This window comes from Indicator indicator, chromosome 23 (assembly GCF_027791375.1).
Source record: "Indicator indicator isolate 239-I01 chromosome 23, UM_Iind_1.1, whole genome shotgun sequence".
In the NCBI taxonomy this organism is placed as follows: Eukaryota; Metazoa; Chordata; class Aves; order Piciformes; family Indicatoridae; genus Indicator; species Indicator indicator.
The window spans coordinates 6,675,177-6,684,920 of NC_072032.1; positions in this window are offsets into that span (position 1 = coordinate 6,675,177).

Below are 9,744 nucleotides of genomic sequence, written 5' to 3' on the forward strand. Positions count from 1 at the left end.
AAACTACACCCCATAGCATTAATTCTGAAGTTCTGCTGTCAAAAAGCCTCAGGAGAACATGGCCATTTACACAACCCAATTGTTCTCAGGTATTTCCAGGGAACCTCAGCCACAAGGTCTGTAGGAGCAAGAAGGATCAATGAGATTGTCCGGGAGCTGGTGTGAGGGAGGCAACACTTAGTGCAAAAATCACCAGGAAGCAAGAGGCTAGTGCTTCACAGTGCTGTGTTTATATCCAGTGATAGTGCTGGTATAAATCCTCAGGACGTAAGACAGGCTTGGAATTCAGATTCAGGCCTATGGAGAACCAGGTTCAGTCTCCGACTGTTTCAAACTTGCACCATAGCTGGGGCAGAGCTGCTTCACCTCTGTACCAATGCATCTTTTGTAAAATGGAGTGAAGTTGTAGCTGCCTCATGTCTTGCTTGCCTCATCTATTCTGGTTGTACATCAGTGTCAGCTTGGAGACATCTTTACCACAGTTCAGACATCTGTTAATAATTCTCCTAAGAAAAGAGCACGTCTCAGGGCCCTGATGAGCTACTGAATTGTGTGGGTAACAAACCAGAAATGCTGTCAGCAGGTAAAGTTGAAAGCTATCTAAGAAAGGCAATAGATGAGATCAGAGCCCGTCACCAAAAGAAAGACATTTCCAAGCAAAAACAACAAAAGCTTGCACTAAAGACTGACAACAATCTTCTTTTACATGCTTTACAAATCAAAACACAGAAAGGAATTGCTGAAGATGAAGAAAAAAAAAATCCCATCCCAACCTGCCTTTTTTCCTTCTTGAAGTACATAAAAGTAGCTGTTTTCCCTTTTATTTACCTACAGCTACCTAATTTTGGTTATCATACAAGATACAAAGACTGAAGCATGGCCTTGAAATCCCAGATCTTATGAAGTTTAGGCTTCCAAAAAAGTCACTGCAACTAAAAAAAAAAAAAACAACAACAAAATAACAAATAAAGAGGAAGGAAGAGCTTAAAGGCTTTTCAGAACTGCAGCTCTCTGCAACGGTTAAAAATGTTTAAGCCTCACACATCTAAAACAATGTCACCTTTCAGATCAGCATCAGTTTGTCAGTTTACATTAAAACAGGACATCAACAGTTACACACGGAAGACGTAACATAGAATGGCTTAGGTTGGAAGGGACCTCAAAGATCATCTACTCCAACCTCCCTGCCATGGGAGGAACACCTCTCAACTAGACTCAGCTGCTCAAGGCCTCATCCAACCTGGCCTTCAACATCCCTAAGGAGGAGGCAGCCACAACCTCCCTGGGCAGTCTATTTCAGTGTCTCACCACCCTCGTACTGAAGAGCTTCCTAAGCTCCAGTCTAACCCTGCTCTCCCTCAGCTTCGAACCATTCCCCCTTGTCTTGTCTCTAGACACTCAGGAAAAGTCCCTATCCAGCCCTGATGTAGAATCCCTTTAGCTATTGGAAGGCAGCTCTAAGGTTCCCCTGGATTCTTCTCTTCTCCAGGCTGAACAAGCCCAGCTCCCTCAGCCTGTCCTCATAACAGAGGTGCTCCAGCACTTGAATCATCTTTGTGGCCCTCTTCTGGACTCACTCCATCAGCTCTGTGTCCTTCTTATGCTGGGGTCACCAGAGCTGGGTGCATTATTCAAGGTGGGGTCTCAGCAGAGCAAAGGGGCAGAATCCCCTCTTGCCCTGCTGGCCGCACTCCCTTACTGCAGCCCAGCACACAGCTGCCTTCTGAGCTGCAGGAGGGCACTGCTGGCTCCTGGGGAGCTTCTCAGCAACCAACACCCCCAAGTCTCTCTCTTCAGAGCTACTCTCAACCCCACCTGGATTCATGCCTGAGATTGGCCTGACTCAGATGCAGGACCTTGCCCTTTGGCTTGTTGAACTTCGTAGAGGTGGCACTGGCCCACTTCCCAAGCCTGTGAAGATCTTTCTGAATGACATCCCTTGCCACCCGGAAGTTGCCTGTTTTCATACTCAATCCCAAGATGATTGCTTTCATACTCATGCTGCACTAACTCCTGCAGTCCAACACATACAACACATTCCAGGCTATACCCAAGGAGAACTAGGCTTTGTGTTTATCATTTTTCCCGTCTCACTCATTTCAAAACACTGTCACTTCCACAATTTCTCAACCCGCTGTGCGGTTTCCTCATTGGGCTCCTTTTGTTTGGTTGATTCTGTGTTACAGCAACATTCAAGATTGCTCAAGTTGCCAACAGCTACATGAAGCATCAGTTGGCATCAAAACCATATGCAAAGCAGAGATAAGATTTTACTTCAAATATCTAAGTGTGTTTGGGGTTGGTTTGTTTGCTTTTGAAAAAGAAATCAGGCAACCAGCCTGGGAATTGTGATCCCCAAATAGTATTTGGGTTCCAGCTGCCTTTAACAGATGCTTTTTTCACAACATCATACCACATTCATGCTGGCATACTGCTGGTATGAGACAAGGGAACTGGCAACAGCTCATGCAGGACACCACATCAAGAGGATTCCAACCCAAGGACAGACATAGGTTTGTGTGGCTAATGGCTTCAACATGTTAAGTCTTCTCTGTCATGCTTAGTCTACTTGAATGCATCACACATGATCATGTCCTAGTTTGAGGCATTGCTACAACCTAATCCATTCAAGCCCTTGACTCCCGCGCCTGAGAAGTTCCAGGGCATGCAAAGATGACACTCCTACTGCACAAGTGCAGATTAGTGTCCAAAAAAGGCATCTGCACAGAGAAAGAGAAAGACAGTCAGGCTATACTGGCTAACACTGACAAAAGCAAGAGACTTGAAGTTCAGACCATATGAGAAGATGCCAGCACTCTCCAGTAACTCAGCTATGACCAGGCTGAATTGCACAGTCATTAGGATGTGTTCAAAGTGGGTATCAGAAGAACAGTTACCATACCCATCATGACTGGTCGCCTTTGAATGAACTGAAATGAAGACATATTTTGGAAGGAACAGTTGTGACGTGGCAAGATGATTATTTCTCTCACTGCACAATCAGCACAGTGATCTGCTTCATTCTTGCATTCCCACATCTGTCTACTGTTACATCCCCAGATGTAGCTCAGCAGTGAATTTCAGGAACATCTGAAACTACCCTTGATTTTCACACATACATTTACCCTTTCACTCTCAATTATATTTTTGTACCCTTTTACAAAGCAACTAAACACAACAAGGAGAAGTTGAGATGTGCATTCTCTGGTGGGTTGTTTGCTAGGTGTAAACAAAAGCCCTACACTATGAGTAAGGAGCAGCACATCACACAACAGACTCAAGCCTTTTGTCTTCTTACCCACTCAGTTCATCCTCATAAACACTATGAATCTCCTCCCAGACTTACACTTGAAGACCACAGGTAGTCCCAGAATTTATTATTTTTTAATTAACGCCCCCCCCACCTCAGTCAATAAACAATTTCGTGCCTCTTGACTCAGAGATGATACAGGAAGGATAGGATTTTCTGCAAGACAGCCCTCAAAGCTTCCTCATCTGGTGAGACAGGCCAAGTACAACCAAATGTGAAGGACATACAGGCTCAGAGGCAGCTGGGGAGAAGGAATGACTGCAACCATTTCACTGCAGACCACAAAATAGCTTGGACAGGTGACATGCACCACAGATACATTGCTGCAAAGATTCATTAATTGTTTAAATGGACTTTTCAGACATGCACTATGAGCCTAGGAAGGAAAGAGACATTACCTTTTAAAGGCTCTACAGTAGAGTGATGGCACAGAAAAGAATAAGAGCAAAGCCCCATGTCAGATAAATGGTAGCAGATTGCAATTTCATTACTCTTTCCAAATGGAGAAGTTGGTTTGCTTGCTAACTAGAAGACAAAGACTTCATCTGCAGACTGTTAGAGAAAATAAGAGTGCATCCAATTAAGAAATCTAGGAGATGACCTTGCATGAACAGATAAAGGCAACAGGATTGTTGCTACATTAGACTGTAATGTACTAAGGCACTCTCTCTTCCCCCTCACTTTCAAGAAACAGTTCTGGCAATCACCTCTTTCACAGTCAGCCAGACCACACAACTATGATTCTGCTTCCAGCCTCAAGAATTAACTCAGAGCAAAAAGCTCATACCCTGGTATAATCAATACAGGTAATTGAGGAGCCTGATGGTATGTTACTTAAAATTTGTCTTTCCCTTGTTGAGACTGTCCCAACAGATCTCTCTTACAAACTGGCTAACTCTAACTCACCCTCAACAGTACACAAACCAACCAAAAAAACTGGAAAACTGAACTGCCCTAAACAATGCTGTAGAATCCATTTAGTGGTCAAGCAACAGATGGTTAAACTCATACAAGGTCTTGAAGGCAGAGTGCAAGAGACAAGGTAAGCATGTTAAAGATCTGATTTCAGATGACTTGAGTACTGCTTTTTCCTCCCTTTCAGAAGAAGAGAGTTTTGCTGATCATGTATTTCCAGTTAATATGTAACCACTATTCCATGAGCTGATGCAGATGAGTACTTTGCAACATGAAGTCTGTTGAAGCAACAGCAGGCAGCAACACACTCATCTGGTCTGATGATTTGAGCATTCCAGCTTTTGCACTCCAGATTCTACTCCCTGGATTCAAACCTTGTATTTCAGTCACAAGCAAAACAACCTCAGACAACATCATGTGGCTTGCATACAAAAAAATCCCCAAACCACCACAATCCACTGCACTAACTTGATTTGATTCAACAGCCTGTTTAAGAGAAACCCAAATGGGAGAACAAGCCTAGGCACCTTTCCTTCAGAAAAAGCAGACTAGTATAAGCTGGCTGAGTGACATACTTTGTGTGGGATGCATGATAGTTCATGCAACAGAAGTGACCTAGTGATTTTTTTATTACATCGGTGTACATTTTTATTTATTCCATTTGTTCTTGACAGATTTCATCTGCCCCTGCCTCCTCTCTTCATAGATGGCAAGCTGGACAACAGCATTATCTGCAGCAAACAGATTACCTGCTCATGCCTTCTTTGCTAGTTAAACATGAAATTGGCAGCTTAGGGGTGTTACAGTGTTGTCAAAGAGCTGTTGGCTTCACTTTTCTGTTCAGCTTCCAGAGGTGAAGAAAATGGAGGTTAAGTGTTGGTATGATTCAGAAGCACTCATCACTGAGGGAGGTTTGACTTTAGGTGGTTTAGAGAACTGTCCAGTGGTTCCCTCTTGACGTGCTGCATCTGTGCAGACCTGTGGATTGCTGTACTTCTGCAACACACACACAATACAAAGAAAATTAAGGTTAAAGAAGCATCCAGACTACCCACAGTCCACCCTCCTGGCTGCTCTGCCTACAGAGCTGCCAAAGACATAAAATTACATCTTTCTGATCAGTTGACAGCTGGTAAAACAGCAATATTAACGGGCATGGCCCTGTGACTGAAGTGTGAAAGCATGCTTCAAGATATGCTAAAACAAGACAGTCAAACTAGTAGAAGGTTTAAAAACAAACCAAAACCAACAACCCAAAAGCCAAAATAAAACTGAGGAAAACACATCTGAGAAGTCAGCCAATACATACCTTCATAGAATCATAGAATTGTTAAGGTTGGAAGGGACCTCAAGGATCATCTAGTTCTAACCCCCCTGCCATGGGCAGGGACAGCTCACACTAGATCAGGTTGCCCAGGTTACCTTCTTCCACTTTCTTTTGTCTTCCACACAGACAGAAGTTGGGCACTACCCACTTCAAAAATCCCATTTCTACCTGGCATCTTTATAAGCAAACCAGTAAATACCCAAGAGCAGCGTTACAGGAAAACAAAGGTATACCTGGCAAGTCTTTCAACAGTTCATGTAGCTCCAGAGACCCTTCCACATAAACACAGAGATTGGTTTAGGTTGGAAGGGACCTTAAAGATAATTTAGTTCCAACCCCAATGCCATAGGCAGGGACACCTTCCACTAGATAACCTTGCCCAAGACTTACTCCAACCTGGCTGTGAACACCTCCAGGGAGGGGGCATCCGTGACCTCCTTGGGCTACCTGTTCCAGTATCTCACCACCCTCACTATAAAGACTTTCTTCTCTAGTCTAAATCTACCCTTCCAAAGCTTAAAGCCCTTGTAAGAACTCCTTCCCCAGATTTCTTGTAGCCCCCCTTCAGGTAGTGGAAGGCTGCTCTTAACGTCTTTCTTGGAGCTGAACAGCCCCAAATCTCTCAGCCTGTTCCCAGAGAGAAGGTTCTCAAGCCATCTGATCATCTTCATGGCCACCTCTGGATTCCCCCCCGCAGTTCCATGTCCCTCTTATGCTGGAGGCACCCCAATTGGATGCAGTGCTTCAGTTGGGGTCTTAGCAGAGCAGAGGGGGCACAATCCCCCCCCTGCCCTGCTGCTCTCACTGCTTTTGAAGCAGCCCAGCACACAGCTGCCTTCTGGGCTGCCAGCAACTATTGCTGGCGTTGCACATCTCTAAGCACTGAGCTGGAAGAGGCCCAAATATACAGCTAAAAGCAGCAGCAAAGCTGAAACTAAATACACAGACCTGTGAAGAATAGAAATGAGGCCCAAAGGTTTGGTATTGTTACTTTGTTCAGCAGAGAAAACAAAAGAGAAGAAGAAAACATCCTCCTTTGCACAGCAGTTCACTTCTACCAGCTGCCTGCAGCAGCATTTTTATGATGATTTAACATTTTCAGTTGATGACCAAGGGGGTAAGCAAGGACAGACAAGCTGTTGGCCACTAGGAGGGCACTGAAAATTTTGAAAACTGGCATCTTTTCAAGAAGTTCTTTCTGAAGGACAGGAAGAGGAAAGCAGACATCCCAAACCAACACTTCTCTGACTTCAGAGAATTTCCCTCCAAACGTTTTTGTCTTCAGATTTCCTGAAGGTTTAAACACAGAGAAAAAGCCAAAGACAACAAAAGTCCTAGAGGCCTCATTCTGCTCAGACACTGGTTACAACACAGCAAGCAGAGGGTTTTTACTCCTTTTAATAGCTTCTGCAATTACAAGTTGCACACCTTTGTTTGTACTGGGAGATGTGTGAAGTGACTGGCAGTGTCAACACTGGCTCCAGTAACCATTCTAAAGCAGAGGTGAGCTAACCCTTCAGTGACACTGAAAGCAGCCTGCAGAGCCTTTCTGAGCAGCAGCACACACACCCAAGGCCTACTTGCTCAACAGTCACCATGTGATTTCATCTTCAACACTTGGATCTTCTTGTAGTGGATGGATTCTTCATGTTGTGACAGGACAAGGGCTTTAAGATGGAAGAGGGGAGATTTAAACTGGAGATTAGAAAGAAATTCTTTACAGCTGAGGGTGGTGAGACACTGGAACAGGTTGCTCAGGCAGGTTGTGGATGCTCCCTCCCTGGAGGTGTGCAAGGCCAGGGTGGATGCAGCCTTGAGCAAGCTGGTCTAGCAGAAGGTGTCCCTGCCCATGGCAGGAGGGATGGAACTATATGATATTGAAGGTCCTTTCCAATCCAAACCATTCTATGATTCTTCTCAGGTTGTGGTCAGCCCTGTGCTGCCAGCACAATGAACCTCAGCTACACAGTTTAAGTATCAGTGATGCCACACCAAAGAAACAGGCTGAAGACTTTTCAACCTTTAGTCACACTACCTCAGAAAGCAGCAACAGTGAATGACAGAGATGAGACATCCCTCTGTAAGGGCTATCTCAGAGCATCCAAGACCAACACCAGTCAAGACACAAGCCTTCTGTGCAACCATGCTCCCTTACATTAAAGAAAAGCCTAGAAAAACACCCCAACCCTCAAATTCAGCAGCACTGGTATCAGCAGCCAGGCTTAAAATAGATCTACCACCAGTCACCTCCAGAGCTCAGATACTCACCTTTCATACAGGTTGAGTAAGGAAGCAGTAGAGGGACAAGTTACACAAGCTACCAAAGTAGCCCGCTCAAAAGAAGAATTTTCCCCCTTCCTACTCTCATGAAGAACTCAAATTTACTCAATCATGATGTTATGTATAGAGGTTCCAACTACCTGAAGTTACATTTTAACATATTTTATCTGAATTGAGCACATCTGAGGTACACCAATATCAGGGTAGAACATTTGGGCCTCCAATAGCACAGCACCCAAAGTTTTCACAGTTACTTGATTAGGCATTAAGAAACATGGTACTAATTCAGCAAATCCTTAACAAATACACTTAATGCATGGAGTAACAGCAACTAAGTCATTTGCCCAAGGTCAGAAGTGGTAGAATTGGAGCGAGTACTTCGAAATCTCCTGGCTGCCAGACTGGGCCATGCTTATCTTCACTTTACTGTGGAATTAGAAAAAGGTTACTTGCCTCTAAGTTTCTTACCAAGGTGCAACAACAGCAGATCCACAGAGACTCATTCTCCATTCTGTGTAGTGCATGGCATCATGTCAGTTGTACTGATTGACCATGATGGAGCATAAGGAGAGTGTCCTTGAAGGATATTACAAGTACATGCATAGATTCCTCACATGCAGAAGGATTTCTCTGCTGTCTCTATCCAGGATTTCAACACAAAGAGAAGCACATCATACTCATGTATCACTCTGAACAGCCTTCTTAGGAGCAAACCTTATTCCCCATTTACTAGTGAAAACCAATGCTATGAGATGTGTTTTCTAGCACCATTAACAATCTCAGTACTTTCAAAGCATTCCTACTCTAGGACAGCTGGAATCCGCACCAGTGTTGGCCTATGTGACCTCAACTCATTTTTCCATCCCATGCCTCAATCAGTTGAGCTCCCAGAGGTGGCAACCACCAGTGATGACATCCACTGCCACCTTGTGTTGAGGCTTAGAACTGTAAAAGCCTGAGGAGCTGCCTTTCACACAAACATCCACCATCTGCTGCTTTAACAGCAATTTTTTTTCACAGCCACACTGTCTCACATGAGAAGTCTCTCACATAACTAAGACCTAACTCAGGCTGCAACAGATGCAAAGTCTCCACAATGCCAACAAAGCTGCCTCCTCTCCACTAACTGATGCAGCTATTTTCAGCAGTGTGCAGTTTCAGGGATGATGCCAAGTGGCACAGATACTACCTTTGAGGTTTGAGATGCTATTCCTCCAGCATGAGCAAATCAATACTCCCTATGACACTGCACTGACAAAGAGTCAGGCTGAGCTCTTCATCCCTTCCTCAACCTGAAGCTGAAGAACAAGAGAAGTTGTCCCTTTATGTGCCTGGACTATATTTTGAGAACACTGATTCATTCCCTCTTTTTCAAGAGGAAGCTGAGGGCTCCTTTACCTACAAAGACTGGGTATGAGCTCAGCAACTTTCTTCTCTACCAGGAGCACACACTGCAATAGAAGCCCCAGAACCAAGAAGAGGGATGGGAAGCTGTAGGCATCTCAGTGATCTACAGCCAAGCCAATCCTGCTACATCTGGACCTCACAGGGAGCATGGAAGCAATCATCCATTAAATCTTCCCGAGTTCCAGACTGAGTGTCCTGCAAAGCAGTCCTGAGCCCAGTGGGTGTACCACAGAAAAACGTGTTCACAAGTGGAAGAAAAAGCAATGTGGAATGGTTCTGACCAGGACATCAGTGAGCTTTGAAGCTGTGTTGTTCTTTCAAATATGTGCTGCGTGGAAGTCTTGTTTTCTTGAAGGAAAAAAGAAAACTTTGAAGGCAGTCATAACTTAAGTATCATCATCTGGAAGTAAGAATATTTCTGTTGTTTCTGCTTGGACTAAATAGTGCAATATCAGAAAAACTTCTACAAGTAGAAGATCTTTACATAGATGAAACCCCTCAGTTA